Source organism: Lissotriton helveticus, chromosome 4_1 (assembly GCF_964261635.1).
Source record: "Lissotriton helveticus chromosome 4_1, aLisHel1.1, whole genome shotgun sequence".
NCBI classification, from domain to species: Eukaryota; Metazoa; Chordata; class Amphibia; order Caudata; family Salamandridae; genus Lissotriton; species Lissotriton helveticus.
Genome location: NC_136063.1, coordinates 1932429355 through 1932447966, shown reverse-complemented (window position 1 = coordinate 1932447966; position 18612 = coordinate 1932429355).

Genomic DNA, 18612 nt, shown 5'->3' with positions numbered 1-18612 from the left:
AATTTTGCTTTTATAAGAGCATTTAGAATGTCTTCTGAATTAGATGTATAAAAAGAATGTTCCAGTCTCTTTATATCTTGGAAAAGAGTATGAGTACGTTTGCGTGCAGTGTTTTCTAGCAACATAATTTATGATAAAATCTCTCGCTGAGGCCCTTAAGGCATCCCAAATAGTTGAAAAGGATAGAGAGTCAGTTTGATTGATTGAGAAATAGTCATTGAAAAAAGGTAGTAAAGGAAGAAGAAAATGCTGAATCCAAAAGAAGAGAATTATTAATCTGTTTGCTGCTCTGAACATTCCGCGCCAGTGCGGAACGTTCTATTAAGCGGGTGGGGCGGCGGCGGCCAACGGACGTGCGCACCACTACCAAGGTAGTGCTTGTGATGGCCGTTGGCCAACAGCAGCAGCAAACGGGTTAAATCACCATCTTCTGGGACCATTGACCTTAGGTATAATGTCTAGGCAAATTGAAATGGGGCGTGGTCCGATAATAATATAGGTCCTATTTCCGCACTCATAAGAGCCTGCAATATATTATGGGATACAAAAAAATTATCATTTTGTGATTGAGAATGGGGGCCGGAGAATAAAATGTATATTCTCTTGTGACTGGATTGCATAATCTCTATGCATCTAGAAGTTTATGGTGGGTAATAGCATGGATAAAGGATTTGTGTGATTTATTAGGGATATATGAAACTTTAGAATTTCGATCTATAAATGGGTCGAAAATCTGATTGCAATCACTTGCTAGTATAAAATTGTCTTCCATACAAAGCGTGATTTGCCTAGGTAGTGAGGACCAGGAAGAGGAGAAACCACCAGTAGGAGCATAAACGTTGACAAAAGAGACTGGAACTTCCTTCAACAATAATTTAACATTAAGCCATCGACCTTCTGTATCAGATTCTTGTGAAATAAATTTAACATGGAGCGACATATGACATAGTATCATGACTCCATTATGTTTGCCATCACCTTTGGAAACTAAGATTTCCCCCATCCAACCCTTCTTTAGATTTAACGATTCAACCTCTGTGAGATGAGTCTCTTGGAGAAATATTATATCCGCATCTAATTTAGCCAGGTGGGTTAAGACTCTCTGTCTTTTTATGGGAGAGTTTAGTCCCCTAACGTTCCAAGATGCTAATTTCAGTGGCATGACGTATTAGAAGGAATAATGAATAAAGAAATTGAACAATAAAAATCCAATTCAGTGAAGCAATAATAGAGAATATGGGAGAAGGAAAGTATCATATGTATAATCACAGAGACTAGAAGAGGGAGAAATAGATGTGTAGAAAGTGTTATAAACGAACAGCATGGCTGATATAAAAAAGCAATATAGTAAAAACAATACATAATTGAAAATGTGATTGAAAAGAGCAATGTAGGAAAGAGAATGAATGATGATAAAAGTATTTGACAACGAAAGCTGGAGATTAAGAATATCAGTATTGAATATAGCCAGAAAGAGAGAAGTAACATAGTGAGAAAAGATATAGGAAGCGATGAGATCAGCGACACCTAAGGAAAGAAAAAGAAGAGAGAATAGAAATGAAGAAAAAAGAATGTAGAAAACTAACGTACTTAGATAAAATAGAATCAAGGAAACGTGGGGTGGGGGTGGAACCACATGGAGCCGATGATACATCCGGGTGGGAACACACAGCGAGGCGAGGAGGAACACGTCACAAAGACGAGATATCTGTGGAAGCGAAGAATAATGAATATTGAGAAGAATAATATAACTTGCATTGAGCAGTAAAACATTAAAACTCAACAGGATGACTCAACATACACAAAAACCTGACTAGAACATTTAAACCTTTCCAAAGCCAACGGAAAATGATAATTTCAAACCACCTAGATTAAGAGAAGGATAATCCAGGAATGAAAAAATAGTGCTGCAAAGAAGAAAACAAAGCATGGAAAATCTGCAGGGAAGTGCACATAGTTAAGCATTATGCAAAAACAAAGGACCTGAAGCTTCCATGACATCTCTCTTGCATGAATTTATAAAACTTTGAAAGCGGAGTGGATCTTCATACATTGTTATTTTGTTGTTGTAGGTGACTTTAAAAAGGCATGGGTGAAAGAGGCCATAGCGTGCTCCCATTGATTGAAGATCGGATCTCATGTTGAGGAATGACTTTTGCCTATTTGCAGTAGCTTTGGCGTAGTCCTGTGCAAAACTTTTAACAGATCTCCAAAAAGTATAAGATGATTCCTCTTGGTCGCTGTGTAGAAGAGGCATTGTAAGAAGGATGACCCAATCTGTGAGCGCGTTGGATGTTGAGAGCTGTATCCTCTGGCATATGAAGCAATTTGGGAAGGAAGGATTTAAAGAATGTGAGAGGATGTGTCCCTTCAAGTCCCTCCGCCAAACCATAAATACGTAAATTATTCCACCTGTTGCGATTTTCCAATTCTTCGAACTGCTTTTAAAGCAGAGGAACTTGAGATTTAAGTTGAGAGACGTTGTTGTAGGTGTCTCCGAGTGAGGACATGCTGCGCTCAACTGTGGTAAGTCTTGTGTCTAGTTGAGACCATTGATCAGTCAGAATTTGTATTTTGGCGTTAGTTTCTTCCACAAAGGGGCGTAGAGCCCTTATCTCTTCCAGTAACAATTCCATGGAGACCAGCGGAACAGATTTAGACGCGGAGGGTGGATGCTTTTTTAGGCATTTAGAGAATGCTTTCCCTGATGCGCAGGGTTGGAGTCCATTGTTACCTCAGAAATCTGTGGTGAGTGAGCCAGGGAATCTTTTAGCTTGGAGACTGGAGAAAAAAGTTTTGAATTCTTCATGAAAATTTGTTTTGGTTTTGAGCAGGAAGAAAAATGTCCTTTCAATCTGCCCATAGATCACGAAAGGAGTCCTGCATTTGATAGTAATAAACGCACAGCTACACTTGGTATTGACAAGCGTACATTCGTCTTGGCAATGAGAAACACGAAAACTTCGTTCATACCTTACAAGTATGGGAATTACATAACCTTCATGCAGAGATTTCGGTAAGGTTAAAAATGAATTGAGAAAAATCGGAAAGAAAAGAGCAACTGCAAAAATGCTCAGAGTCTTAGTGTAACGTGATGCCCCTTTTTTTAACCATAGAAAATGTAGAGAGCAATCACATGTGGATGGAGCGAGGTGGAAAAACAACATTTTGTATACCACTCGTGTAGTCATTTTCTCATAACAATAACATGAAATAATCGTGTGGTCTTGAAAACTAACCAACGTAGAATAGAATGCACAAACAATTACACGAGGGAAAACTAATTGCTAAGTGTCGCAAACTATAATCGACTAACTAAGTGATGTTGTCTCGTTCAAAATTAAAGCAGAAGCTTTAAACTAACCAAAAGTGGCATGAATATGCTTTCTGTTTGTTTATTTGTGGCAAAAACATGAAGACAGGTGAGTAAATCATGCACATGTGTTGCTTTACTAACTAGGTAACAACTAACAGGGATACCTTACTAAGGGGGGAGGTAACAGAAGGGTTATATTTCAACAATTAACATTTAATTGTGTTTGTTTCTATAATAGTTCCCGTTCTGGCCTGTGTGGCCTAGAACAAGATGGACGTTTCTATAACTCCGAGATAGAGATGCAGTACGCATGTGCATGATAGAAAAATCTGCAAGTGGAGTATGAGCTGCTTGTGCCCGAGCAGAATAGTTCAAGGACAGTGTGTCCTGAAAGTCCAGCTGAGTGCCAACAAAATGGACGTCCGTGGTGAGAAAGTGTGAGAACGCAGACCAATATTACCAATGAAAGGACAAGAATGAAGCGGATATGTTGTGAACAAAGAACATTTTCATTGAAATAATCATGCGGAAATAAAACAATGAAATGATGAGGTTATGCTCATCCACCCCATGGACTGACCAATCACAACTGTTGAAAACCCCAAATGTTTCAGAATTTAGATAGATCAGCTAGAGAAAAAGGGTATAAAAGAGTATGTCCGGACTTAAGAAAAAACTCTCTTCTTCGATTTCCATCTGTGTATCCTGACATGCTGTCGGAATGCTGAATCTTCCTGAGGCGTAAGAACTTTGACATTTTTCTGAACTTTAACTTTACTTGAATGAATACGGAGTCTTTAGATGAGGTTAATAGCTAGAAGAAATAGGGAGGTGAACTTTGGGAACTACTATGTCTTTTGCTAATATTCATGTCCTATAACCTCAATAATAATGCGCTTATTTTCGGAACATTCGAATTAAATGAAAAATAAGTGTATGCGTTAAAATACTTTTCTTTCCTTTAAATCTATTTTGCATTAAATGAATAAACAAGTGAATAAATACAGGCCATGCTAGAAGATTTCTCTTTAAATACAAATTAGATAAATGAAGAATTAAGCTGGTCTTGTTCATCCTTAGCCTAATTTTTTACTAGCAGATCTATCGACAATTAATGGTGGTGTGTCTGAATAAATTGTTGTGTTGATGAAACCATGGAAAAAACAATTTAAACTGCAGGTGTACATATTATAAATATTTAGCTTAATTTAGACACTGCACTAAGATCCAGCAGCTCCCCTTTGATTCACACCAATCCATGAAGTAGAAGAGAAAGTGTGTACCAGTGACTTGCAGTGTTATGGGCCCCACTGATGAGTAAGTGTAGGATTTAATACTTCAGGGAAAGGTGATGAGGTTTTAGAAATTATTTACGGAGTAGCGCTGCATCAGTAACTAGCTTGGTAGCAGAGCATTGGTTGGTAGAATTAGCTAGGATAATATATAGAGCAATGTATACAGGATCTGTTGTACAGAATTATGACTAACATCTGTTGAGTTGGTATTATGTTATTTGTAGTCCTGAAAAGGCTTCCGGAAAGTATGGGAAGCTAGTTACTCTGTCTGCAGGCAGAGGAAGTGTGGCAAGTGAAGTCGCACATCGCATAGTCTGTTTCAAAGTAGTGGTATCGTCGTATATCACAGTGGTGTCGTCGTACATCATAAGTTTAGGGACTTTACGTGTGAAAGGATAAATGCACAGTGAGGAGAGTCTATAGAATCTTAGCCTTCAAGTACAGGGATCATTGTGTATGCTGATTTAAAGCTTACTGCTGAGAGAGTAATAGAGCTTAACCCAAGCTTGAGAGAAGGGTAAGGTAGAGGGAAGTGCTACTTTATTGACAAGTGTAAAATTCTGTGGTAGAGAGGAGGTAAGCGCTGTCTACTGGAAATACAGAATACTTGTGCGATTGAGAAAACTATCACTTTGGTTTAGCGAATCAGATGAATGGAGTTGTTTTATGTAGTTACTAACCGATTCAGTTGTACAAAAGTGTAAATACGGCTTCTCGACAAACCTTGTGAAGGAGGGGTCAGTCGCCGCTGCAGAAGCCGGAGCACTGCTGACGTCAAAAGTGTCGCGCAGGGATTGGTCCTCGTGACCAAGACAGAGTAAGGGCTGATTGGGGCATAAGTAAAGCAGCAAGACTATTGATTAAGCACTAAGAGAAGGTATCTGGTTCTAATTGGTGCGATAGTATAAACCGCGCTGTGGTAGGCTGGTGTTACAAAGCAGTATACGGAAGAGTGCGCAATCTTTTGAAAGACAGGAAATTATCATAAAGAGTTTTATTACAGAGAAGAAAAAGAGAAACCTTCATGGTTTAAGAAATTGAAAAATATATTCAAGAAAGACAAGGTGATAGTAACGACAGAGGGAAGATTACCTCCTCCACCAAAAACGCCTGCTTCTTACATGATGACGTAATATGGTTATCATACATGCATTTGGTTAGAGAATTGGGCTAGATATACCAGGAATGATGGTGCAGTAGCATTTCCAGAAGTAGGATCTTTTAATTTGGCAGTTTTACGAAATCTGAGAGAAAAGATGATGAAGCTTGAACCGAGACCTAGACCGACTCAATTCGAAGCACTAGTTGAGTGGAAAGATGAAATGCATGAGTTAGAGCGAGAAAGGTTGGAAAATCATCGACGACAAAGAGGTAGATTGCGTGGATTGTGGGGAGAAACACATGAAAGTAGGATGCGAAGGTGGAGAAATGCTGACATGTGTGATGGAATGTATCCGATTAGATTGGTAGATGAAATGGAAGGGCTAAAATGCACAGAGAAAAGGAATAATGTGGAGTCAGAGAAAAGGAAAAATTATGGAGAAAGTGAATCAGAAGATACAGTGTTGGACGAGATATTAAATAGGAGACCACCACCATATCAACCAGGTTCTATATGGACCACTGCAAATGCTCCTCCGATAGAGGAAAGATTTGCTGAAACCCCAAAACGATTTTCACATTTTAGAGACCTTCCAGAAATAGTTGAAATGAGATATGATTCAAACACCCCAGTGGTAGAAACTAGACTTACCGGTACTCCTAAGCAAAATGATGAAATCAGAAGAAGTGTAGCAAGAGTAGAGAGACAAATTGAAGAACAACCAAATACTTCTGAATATATATACGTTCTACAAATTTATTAACTGAAAAGATACAGGAACTTACTAAAAATATAGAAGCCGTAACAGTCCCAGTAACAATAGGTCCTGTAATTCCAGTGTTTGAAAACCAGAAAATAAAAGAACCAACTTTGACGATTCCTTTAAACCAAATTTTACAAAAAGTAAGAGAAAAGATTTATCCAGATTTGTCTGAAATTAGGCGAACAAGTAATATAATACCGCCTGATTTGACTTTTAATCAGAGTTTACCATATAAGTTTCCAACCGGAGCAGAATCTGATTCTGCGACACCAGAAAGAAATGTAGAGAAAATAGATTTAACCCAAACCCCAGTAGGACCATCAGAACAAGAATTAAGTGATTGGCTTAAAACTCTGAAAGTAAAAGAGCATGAACCTAAAGTTTTAGATGTGGCTAGGCTAAAAGTTGACATGGAAGAATTAATTATTGGAACGATTGGAACTGACAGACTAAAAACATACCAAGATGATGAATTAATATTCATGTGTAAAAGTATTACCCGAAAAGCGAAATCTATACATGATCACTTGGAAGGATTAGCACGTGAATTAGATGTAGATTTTGCAAAGAATAAAACATTACAGAAACCCTACAGAGTAGATTTTACAGAAAAGGACATTGAAAGCATGAATACTGCAGGAAGATTAACCCAAATAAAAGAGCTAATTGTTTTATTAAGAAGATGGGGAGATGTGAATAAATGGAAAGTGAAATGGGCAAAGAAAAGAGAGGAAGCCAGTGATAAATCTACATTAGCATTCCTTGTGAGAGAAAAAGAGACAGTAGTAAATGAATTCCCTATGAGAGAAATTTCTGGAGGAGGATATGTACATGTTCCTTGGACTAGACAGAACATATTATCATTTACTAATGATTTCCCCAGATTAAGAGAAAAACCAGTAGAATGGTATTGAGAAGTGGATAGATTTTAAAGGTTTCAAATGTACTATGGGAAGATCTAGATGGATTATTTGACATAGTAGTACCAGCAGACTTATGGTCTGAGTGCAAAATAACAGTGAACTGGCCAAATACTGAATATCCTCGAGACAAAGTGACAGGTGAACCTGCGCCTGAAGTGATGAGGAAGTATGAACAAGTAATAGTGTTTTTAAAAAATAAAATTCCACCAAAAGAGACAGATTGGGTGAAAATTGACAGGACTTTGCAAGAACCGAAAGAATATGTACATGCATTTTATGAGAGGTTGCTGCTAGGGTTTAAACAATATAGTGGATATGAGGAACTAAATGAAAAAGATATGAGTCATTTTGTGTATTGATTTGTATTTGTATTAAGACCAGAAATAGGAGACATGATTAAGCATAATTTGATGGGATAACAGTCATGTTCCGTGGACGAGGTACAGAGACATGCAAAATACTGCAATGATGAAATTGAAGTTAAACAGAGAAAGCTCAAAGAGAAAGCCATGTGGGCACAAGTGAAAGTAGCAGAACATCAAGTGGCACAATTAGAAACTAAAAGTACAGATGTGAGTCAAGGAAAAATGAAGGGGACTCTTTGCACCGTCGTGAAGGAGGTCGGCGGCGGACTTGTGGATTAAGTCACGGCTTGCGGCAACTGGGGAGCCTAGGGGCATTGTAGCAGGGCTGCGAGCGATATAGCGGGGACTCCATCTCCCAGGAGTCCCTGCCTGGCCAACTCGCTACACCTGGCCCGCTCTCCCTGCTAGCCCCGCCCCCTGTGCACAGGTCACCATTAAAACTCTTCCTGCCCGCTGCCTTGGTGGGACTCTTTGCACCGTGACTTTGCCCTGAGTGGTTTCTGCATTTCCTGGGGCATCCTGCTGGGCTGTTCTTTGTCGCCCTCACAGCCGACAACTCGCCGGACCCGCTTCGCGGGTCCCGCGTCGTGAAGGAGGTCGGCGGCGGACTTGTGGATGAAGTGGCGGATTGCGACAACTGGGGAGCCTAGGGGCATTCTAGCAGGGCTGCGAGCGATATAGCGGGGACTCCATCTCCCAGGAGTCCCTGCCTGGCCAACTCGCTACACCTGGCCCGCTCTCCCTGCTAGCCCCGCCCCCTGTGCACAGGTCACCTTTAAAACTCTTCCTGCCCGCTGCCTTGGTGGGACTCTTTGCACCGTGACTTTGCCCTGAGTGGTTTCTGCATTTCCTGGGGCGTCCTGCTGGGCTGTTCTTCGTCGCCCTCACAGCTGACAACTCGCGGGACCCGCTTTGCGGGTCCCTTGTCATGAAGGAGGTCGGCGGCAGACTTGTGGATTAAGTGGCGGTTTGCGGCAACTGGGGAGCCTAGGGCCATTGTAGCAGGGCTGCGAGCGATATAGCGGGGCCTCCATCTCCCAGGAGTCCCTGCCTGGCCAACTTGCTACACCTGGCCCGCTCTCCCTGCTAGCCCCGCCCCCTGGGCGGCCCATATCCAATAATAGTAGAACCTACTGCCGCTGCGCGGAAGCGTCCCGGGAGAAGCCCGGGACAAGGGCGGGGCCGTTTGTGGCCGTCCGTGGTCGGGCAAGGTTGGGTTGGGCCATACCCCCTGGTTTGTTTGTATCTACTGCCCCTTACAGCTCAACTTACGAGGTATTGTGATTCTCCCATGGATCATTATAGATTCCCCCCTCCCCTTCTCCATTTTTGTTGCTAGGTTGCACTGATCATGCATCTACGTTCCGGGAAGGAACGAACTGTGCAGTTGCAAACCTCAAAGGGGGTGGTTTCCGGTCCCCTGGATGCCTTCCTTACTAAAGCTACTGGAATCCTGGAGAAGGAGATAACTTTTGCCGAGAAACGGCTCTCACTAGATCTTCTCAGTGAGAAACCTTCCTCGTTAGGCTTTATTGCCACAGTGTCTAGTCCTGAAGCATTACTAATAGGCACTAACCATTCCTTGGTTCCTGTATTGGTGGATGTTCACCGTGATGCAGTGGGAGCTTCTTTAGTATCAAGTTGTAGTGACTTAAACTCCGGTGATTCATCTGGTAGTGGGGTGGGGGGAAGTATGCACTTAGTAAGCCAATCCCAATTAGATCTATCCTGGGAAGAGGATTCCCCAAGGAATCATCCCTGCAAGAGGAAGCGAAACACGGGTCAACAGAGGGGAGGTGTTTCAAAAGTATCCAAAATAGCTTATACACCACGATTAACCTCCAACCCCGAGGCTACTACTATCTCACAGTCTACCCTGGTTTCTAGTGTTCACGGGCCTCCTTCCCAAGTTGCATCTGGGTCTCCAAACTTCTGCCCTGCAAGTAATAGCAGTGACGATGGCCTCATGGCAAAGATGGAAGTATTAATTAAAACTCTTTTGCTGCCTGTACTTGAAAGAACCAGACTTATGACCTCAAAATTAGATGTGCTTGAGAATCTTGTTAATACAAACACCTGCATGTTAAAAAAGCTGGTTAATGCCCAGGCTGCACCGTCTAACTCCATCTCCTCTAGTATTCCCAAACCCCAGGGAGGAGCTACATTAAGTAACCAGTCCCAGCTAATAATTGCTAAGTCCACCTCTGCCCGGGCAGTCCTAAATAATCCCGATAGCATATGTCCCAGGGGCAGTACTCTAAATAATGTCCCCGCACCCACTCTGGCCGCATTAGTACAGGCTTCGAAACCCAAGAAGGCCAGTTCTAAATCAAATCTCGCTCCCCAGCCAAGTACTTCCAAGACTACTGTTGTTACTTTGGCACAGAACTCTGTGAAATGTGGTCTTAAACCACCCACTCAGCCCAAAGCAAGTTCCAGAGCAGTTGGGAGTGCAAATTGTAATCCTGCCAACTCCCCCCGGAAGGGCAAAAAATGGGGTCCCCTTCGTACTGACCTACCTATCGATGCAACTCCATACACAATTGCCCTAACGGGTGCTTCACCCATTAGGGAGGGCCAAACAGAATCCTATGGTGACCTCAAAAACAAAGTTGTTTTTTGGTTAAGCAAAAACCGACCCCTCCCACCCTCCTCCTCAACTGAGATACTGAATGTCAGAAGAGTGGATTGGGTGGGTTATTGTGAGAAGGACTTAGAAGGGGATTGTATCATTATAAATTTCAGGGATCCCTGGGTGGTTGATTACATACGCAGGGAGGCAAGGTTTGGGAGGATGGGGGATGTGCAGTCCTTGGGTTTGGGTTATTTTTACCCTAAAAGAGATGGTGCACCCCTTTCCAACTCCCTGATGCCCAGAAGACCCGTTGGTAGATCACAGATGGATAGGATCCCTTATTCTCCATTCTATCCACAATTGTTTTACCGTTATGATTCCCTCTCTGGCCTGGAGGGTATTGACTGACTGTATCCCGCATCTAGCAGAGGGTGTCATCTGAGAAATCATGTAAATGGCAATAATGGAGTTTGTAATATAAGCTTGAGTTATGCGGGAGGACATTTGGAAGAGGCTGTGGAGAGGGTTGTTGAGACCAGTACAGATGTAAACCAGTCATCCAGCCCTCAATCATGCATGGCTAGTATTATTGGGGAGGAGCTGTGTGATTTGGTTGAAGCCACACCTCTTAATCAGGTTGAGCCACTTAAAGTTGTTTCATGGAACATCGCAGGGTTAAAGGGACGAATAGGTTCGGAGGATTGGGCTGACTTTATCGATACCTTTGATATTGTAATCCTTCAAGAGAGTTGGGCTCCTGATCCTATATATCGGGTAGGGTTCTTAAACTTTTATAAGCCAGCAATCCGGGGTCCAAAAGGCAGAGCCACTGGGGGCCTAATAATCTGGGTTAGGCAGTCTATTGGGTATAGACCAATCGAAATTGTAGTGGTTAACCCCGATCTCCTGGGAATTAAGCTCAGCAAGGCTAACTTCCAGGACATTGTAGTTGTCAATATTTATGCCCGAGGTCGTCCAGGAGGGCGCTGTCCGGCTATTTTGGATGAATTGGACTCTTACCGTGAGCAGATAGGGAGAGACAAATTAATCCTTATAGCAGGGGACCTCAATTGCACCTTGGAACCCCTGTTTAGTGAGGGTGAGGATTTGGGGGCTGAGGAAGATGCAGTATGGAATATCCCATCCCTATCTTTGATTAATTGTAAAAAGGCCCCCGAGGCTGCTCTCCATTGGTTAGGGCTGTGTCTGGAGTGGGGCCTGAGAGCGGCAAATGGGCGAACGGCCTCTGACAAGGCTGGCCAACCCACTTTTGACAATGGGATTAGTAAAAGCCGAATAGATTATATTTTAGTCAAAATGGAATATTGGTCACTCGTGGTCGATATTTTATTTATTTATTTAGTGTGTCTTATATAGCGCACAGATACCCTAACGGGGTGTCCCGGCGCTTCTGTGTATTTGCTGGGTCTCGCTCGGAAGTAATTTTAGCAGAATAGGAGTGTTTTCAAGGCCTTACGAAAAGGCAACTCCTCCTGAATCTGCCTGATGGAATTAGGCAGTTTGTTCCATTGATGGGAAGCACAAACCTGGAAGGTTTTTCCACCAGAGCGTTTTTTTAAATCTTGGGATACACAGCAAGTTTTTTTAGCTCGATCGAAGGTGTCTCGCATTGCTGTAGGGACGGAGACAGGAAGAAAGATATGCGGAGCCCTTTCCCTTGATTGCGCGATGTGCCAGGGTGAGTGCTTTGAATTCTGCCCTTTTTTGAACTGGCAGCCAGTGAAGCTTTCGCCGATAAGGAGAGATATGCTCCCGAAGGGAGATGCCACAGACCAGCCGGACTGCAGCATTCTGGACTGTCTGTAACCGATGACAGAGGCCCGAAGCAAGGCCAAGGTACAGACTGTTGGCATAATCCAGATGGGAAGTTATTAATGCCTGGACAATAATTTTCCTGTTGTTGCCAAGAAGAAAATTAATACATTTTTTAATCATCCTGATTTTTGAGAGGCATGCAGCAGTCACCGTCTGGACTTGGTTTTGGAATGAGAAGCTGGAATCCTATCTAACCCCCAAGTTTTTTACTGATTTCTTGGGAGAGGGGTGAGTACTCAAGTCATGGGGCCACCAGAGGTTTGAGTCCAATGGAGAGGATTGGTGGAAAAAGAGGACTTCAGTTTTCCCAGCATTTAAACGAAGGAAATTGTTGTCCATCCAGCGGGCGATGTTGCGAAGGCAATCTTTTAGTGGGTCAAAAGTGGTAAGGGTGGTGGTGTCATAAGAAAATAAAAGCTGCATGTCATCAGCGTAAGAGGTTGCCTTAATTCCTGACTGAGCAATGAGCTCTGCCAGGGGGGAAAAGTAAACATTAAACAGGAGGGGGCTCAAAGAGGAGCCCTGTGGGACTCCCCATTTTAACGGCCGGCTTTCAGAGGTGTAAGGGGGGGTAAACACCGCCTATGTCCGATTGGATAGAAACGAGGACAGCCAGTCCAAGGCTTTGCCTTGAATGCCTTTAGCCCGGAGATGGTTGAGTAGGATGGGGTGAGAGACGGTGTCGAATGCTGCCGATAAATCAAGCAGCACCAACACCGCTCTCGAACCCCCATCCAACTTCCAACGCACAGAGTCAGCCATCTCTAGAAGGGCAGACTCGGGGCTATGGCCTGATCTAAACCCGTGTTGTGATTTGTGAAAAAGACCATGGGTTTCAAAGAAGCCTGCTAATTGTTGGTGCACCAGCTTTTCGAGAACTTTAGCTGGTCAGGCAATAAGGAGATGGGCCTGTAATTGGCTGGTACATCTGGATCTGCATTAGTTTTTTTAATGATGGGAACTAATTGGGCATGTTTCCATGCCTCTGGGAATATACCTGTCTGAAGAGAGTCATTCCAAATGCAGTTGAGCATGGGGTTAAGAAGAGGGGCCAGTGCTTTGTATTGTTTGGCCGGCCAAGGGTCAGTTGGTGACCCTGATCTACATTTTTGTAGTTCTGCCAAAGATCGTTCTAAGGTAATCTCCTCAAAGTCTGAGAAAACAGGAGCTGATTCTGGAGGGTCTACGGGTATTTCATTACCGTTCGGGCAGCTGTTACAAGGAAAGAAGTCATAAATAGAGGCAACTTTTTCCTCGAAATAATCAGAAAGGCGGGTGCAGAGGGATTGTGATGCCGGGGATTGGAGTTTAAGGGCCATAGGTTTTTTAAACGTTCTGACTGGGTTAAAGATTTCTCTAGCGAATCCTTGAGCTCTATTTATTATCTCCTCCAGGTATGTCCTTTTATGGTCGAGTATCTTCTATCGATAGTTTTTAAGAGCTATTATATATTTAGTTTTACTATCTGGGGAGTACGAATGTCTCCATCGACGCTCCAGGAGTTTGCAGGCGGATTTACACTTACGGAGTTCGGTTGAGTACCAAGGTGCCGAAGGGGCAGAGCGAGAAGTTTTAATGGGCCTCATAGGGGCGATGGAGTCGATGGCAGATATAACCCAGCTGTTAAAGTTGGACAGTTTCGAGTCCAGATCAGGGGCAGCTACAGGAACAGTAATTGAAAGAGGGGCCGCATGGAAGTCGTGGTCCGCCCGGAGAGTGACCATAACCCATTGTCTTTAAGTCTGCAGCTTCCAGGTGGCCCTGGTAGGCCCCCAACAACATCCTGCCTAACGGCAGAGGCCGTCTTGTCTAATGATAGAATAAGGGTCAAATGGTGTAGGGTTGTGGAAGACCACACTTTGTTAGATGGCATAGCAAAGGAAGTCTTGTTGACTTTGAGTGCCTTTCTAAATCTATCGCCCACCATGGATGCTGTTCCTCAGATTAGTGATCTTCACGACCAGTGTTTCACTAAACTTAAAGCCCTTTTAACCCGGCCGTTAAAACGTGGGAAAGTGAAGGAATTGGGTGCCCAGAAAAAATGGTATAATAAGAACTGTAGGGTGGCACATAGCAGCCTAATAAAAGCCATTAAATCTAGGGTCTCTAGCGAAATTAAAATGGCCCGCCAAACGTATAAAAAGGTACAGTGGATTGCGAAGAGAGAATGGGACGCGGGCCATTGGTCCGATCTCTTCGAGGCTTGCCATTCATCTAATCAAGTAAAGTTTTGGGAAATTGATATGGGGTAGGAATCCGGATTCCCAAATTCCTGTAAATTATGTTCCAGCTGAGGTATGGGTGGACTTTTATTCCAGCCAGTTTAAAGATCCGGACTTAGAACCCCAAATTGGTCAGGTACTGTGTGCATCCCCGCTCGCTGTCCCTAATCATACGCTAGTTTTTACAACTTCTGATATCGAGTCTGCACTCAGTTCAGTACAATCGGGGAAAGCCCCAGGGATGGATTCCATCCCTGCTGACCTATTTAAAACAAATTTCCAACTATGGGTTCCCTATATAACTTTGCTTGCCAATGCCATCGCAAAGGGGGCATTCCAGAGTCCTGGAAAGGGGCGGAAATTCTCCCAATTTTCAAAAAAGGGGACCGTTCGGCTCCGGGAAACTACCGTCCCATAAGCCTAATCGACTCCCTACAAAAAATTGTCGCCAGGATGGTTCTAGTCAGAATCCAGGGTGAATGGAGATGGAAATTATTCTCTCCCCATTACAGGCTGGCTTTAGATCAGGCACCAGTACCATCGACCAGGTTTTCAGATTCACCATGATTTACTGGAAGGTGGTGCTATTAGGCGGTGGATCCATCTATGCCGCCTTTGTGGACCTTAAGTCGGCCTTCGATCTTGTGCCCAGGGCAAAGTTGTGGGATGTCCTAAGAAATCTGGCCTTACCGCCCGAACTCCTAGACCTCGTGGTTAGATTGCACGAGGACAACTTTGCCCGGGTGAGGTGGGGAGGCCAAGGGCAAGTGACGGCTAGTTTTCCTGTAACGCGAGGTGTCCGTCAGGGATGCGTTTTGGCTCCTACCTTTTTTTATTGTTTATTGATCAGGTGGTGAAGTTTTTTGCCAACACCCCCACTGACGCTCCCTCTTTAGGTGGGACACAGTTCCCAAAGTTCCCAATGCTTATATTTGCTGACGATACTTTACTCCTCTCAAAAAACGTAGGGGGCTGCAAACTGCACTTAATAGGTTCGAGGAGTTTTGTAAACTAAACGATTTACAAATTAATGTAAGTAAGACCAAATTTATGGTCCTAACTAAAAATCGTCCCATCAAAAGTACAGTCAGCTTGAATGGCGTCAGTATTGAACAAGTGGAGGTCATGACATACCGTGACCCTAGACTACCACCTTCGCTGGAAACCCCAGGTCGACGTACTGCACCTTAAATTCGCATGGCTTATGGGCTGCTTGGTTAAGGAGCAACTAATGTCCCTAACCAAACGGGTTGCACCAGCTCTTAAGATTTATGAAGCCAAAATTAGCTCTGCCATCCTGTATGGGGCTGACCTATGGGGCTACATGGATCTTTCACCATTGGTAACAGCCCAAAACTAATTTATACGGAAACTGGTAGGATTGCCCCAATCTACACCGATTAAACCACTCGTTAGACTTGGGCTGCAAGCCCATTAACAAGATGGCTCGCTATCGGCTAGTAGCATTATGGAGACGGATCTGGACATCACTGGACCTAAGCCTTTTTGCCAATGAATTGGCGGAAGTCAGATCAGTATGGGGCTCTACTAACATTCCTTGGCTACGGGAGGTAAAAATGGTTCTGGAGGAGATGGGCCTTAATCAACTATGGGTTTCCCCAGGGTCCACCTCCTTCCCCTCCAAGCAAGACTTTAAAGCACTTTATTGGGCTTCTGTCAAATACATATCTGTGGTACAATCAGATGCTACTAGCCTGACGGGCAGATTTTTGGCCCACAAATTAGACCCCTCTCTGGAGATCTACTGGGACGTGATCACCAAGACCCTAGACAAAAAACGATACCACCAGTTTCGACTAGGGTCTTTGCCAGTAAGGTCATTTACAAAGAATTGGTCTGTTCATTTAAATGATTCCTGTCCCTGGTGTACTGACCATAAGGAGAGTGTAGGCCATTTTATTTTTGCATGCCCCGCCTATCATGCTCAAAGAAACAAATGGATTAGGCCCATATGCCGTAGATTGGTAGTTGGAGGGAGTACTGAGGCCTTGAGGGTGCTACGTACCCATACTTCTGAGATGGTGGTTGTGGGTGTTGCTAAGTATTTGGGGTGGGCATGGGTTATTAGAACCAGATATCTAAATGCATTTTAATTCTCAATTTTAACTGGGTGTTCATACATTAGGTCTTTAATATACTATTTAATCCTTTTTTAACTGATGAAATGTTTTTTGTATATATGATGGTTTAAATGTATTTCCATGTATGTTTTATTTTGTTTTGGTAACTGTCTGTTATGATGAAAAATCGAAATAAAGACCTATGAAACCTGAAGGGAAATTTCAATAAACCTAAATTAGTAGGGAACATAGAAGAGCTTAAGAAAAAGTATCCTTGTCATAATTGCGGCAGGATAAGGGCATTGGAAGAAAGAGTGTAAGTGTCCACCAAGAGTTAATCCCGAAAATACATCCTTGAATCCGCAGGTGCAGAATGAGGTAATTCAATAACCACCACAATAGCAGCAGGTAGTTACTCAGCAAGGTCAGGTGCCACAACCGCCAATACCACACAGTGTAAATCTGCAGAGATACACTGCAGAGACAGGATTCAGCGGAGGCGAGCAGGTAAACCGTTCGCCCAGAGTGAATGTGAGTCCTCAGTATTGGTTACAAGAGGATGGCGGGAGTGAGTCGGATGATAGCTTCTGACGGTGCCTGAGAGAGGAAGAAGAGTGTGTGCTTGGAGCCACTCTTGAGATAGATCAGTCTGGTCCGTTTGTGAATGGAAAAGTAAAGTAAATGATGTAAAAGTAACTTTCCTAGTGGACATTGGTGCTACCCATTCTACTGTTAGATCAGTGGAAGTTCAAAATCTTCCTCTCTCTGGAGATAAAATCCAAGTTGTAAGTGTAGCTAATAGAAAGATTCAAACCTCCTTAACGAAACCAGTTGAAGTAGAAAGGCATGCACCGATTTGTGGTGTGTGATAACAGTCCAGTTAACTTGTTAGGCAGGGACATTCTATGTAAGATGAACTGTGCCATATATTGTTCACCAGATGGCATAGAGCTCCAAACCCCAGATGAAGATAGTTTGTATAAAATGACAATGGCGATGATAGAGTCAGAAAAGAATTAATTGTTTGATCGAGACAAGATACCTGTTGAGTTGAAAGAAGTAGTAAAGGAGCAAGTGTGGGATTTTACGGGAGAAGATATTGGGTTAATGAAAGATGTAGATCCTGTGAAAGTTTCTGTAAAAGAAGGAGTAAGTTACCCAAATACTCCCCAAATATTCCCCAATATAAAATGACAGCAGAAATAATTGAAGGAATAACACCAGTAATAAGCAAAATGATTGAACAAGGCATTTTACAAGAGATAGAAAGCAGTCCTTGTAATTCACCAATAATGGGATTGAAAAAGCCCAACGGAACATTTAGGATTGTACAAGACCTTAGAAAGGTTAATAAGATCATTGTCCCATATTGTCCGATTGTATCAAATCCAGCAGTAATTCTATATCAGATTCCACATGATGCAGAATGGTATACTGTGATTGACTTGGGCAACACGTTATTTACCGTTCCATTGCACCCAGAAAGACAGCCAATATTTCCGCTCAGGTTCGGAGATCGCATTTTGGCATGGTGCCGAATTCCTCATGGGTATACTGAGAGTCCATCCATTTTTTAATCAATTGCTAAATAGGTCAAAGTTTGAGCATGCCTGGAGAATCTGTACTGGTTCAATATATTGATGACCTGTTAGTGGCATCAAAGACAAGGGATGAATGTGTATCAGATACTATTGCATTGTTGAACCATTTGGCAGAAGAGGGACATAAAGTGTCTCCATCGAAATTACAATTTTGCCAGAAAGAAGTGCAATACTTAGATCAAAAGATTGCTAAAGGAACTAGACAAGTCACTACAGAGAGGATCACAATGATACAAGGAATGCAACCACCAAAAACACAAAGACAAGTTTGAATGTTCTTAGGAATGGTGGGTTACTGTAGACAGTGGATTAGTGGATGTTCACTAATAGCAAAACCCTTGCAGAGACTAACCAAAGCAGATATCAGAGACCCTATTGTACTGAATAAGACTGAAATGGAAGCATTTGAACAGCTAAAAAGAAGCTTATGTGAAGCTCCAGCTTTAGGAATGCCTGACTATGAGAAAGAATTTGAGCTGTATTGCAGTGAGCGAGAAGGATGTGCATTGACATGGAAAGCTGAGGAAACCGAT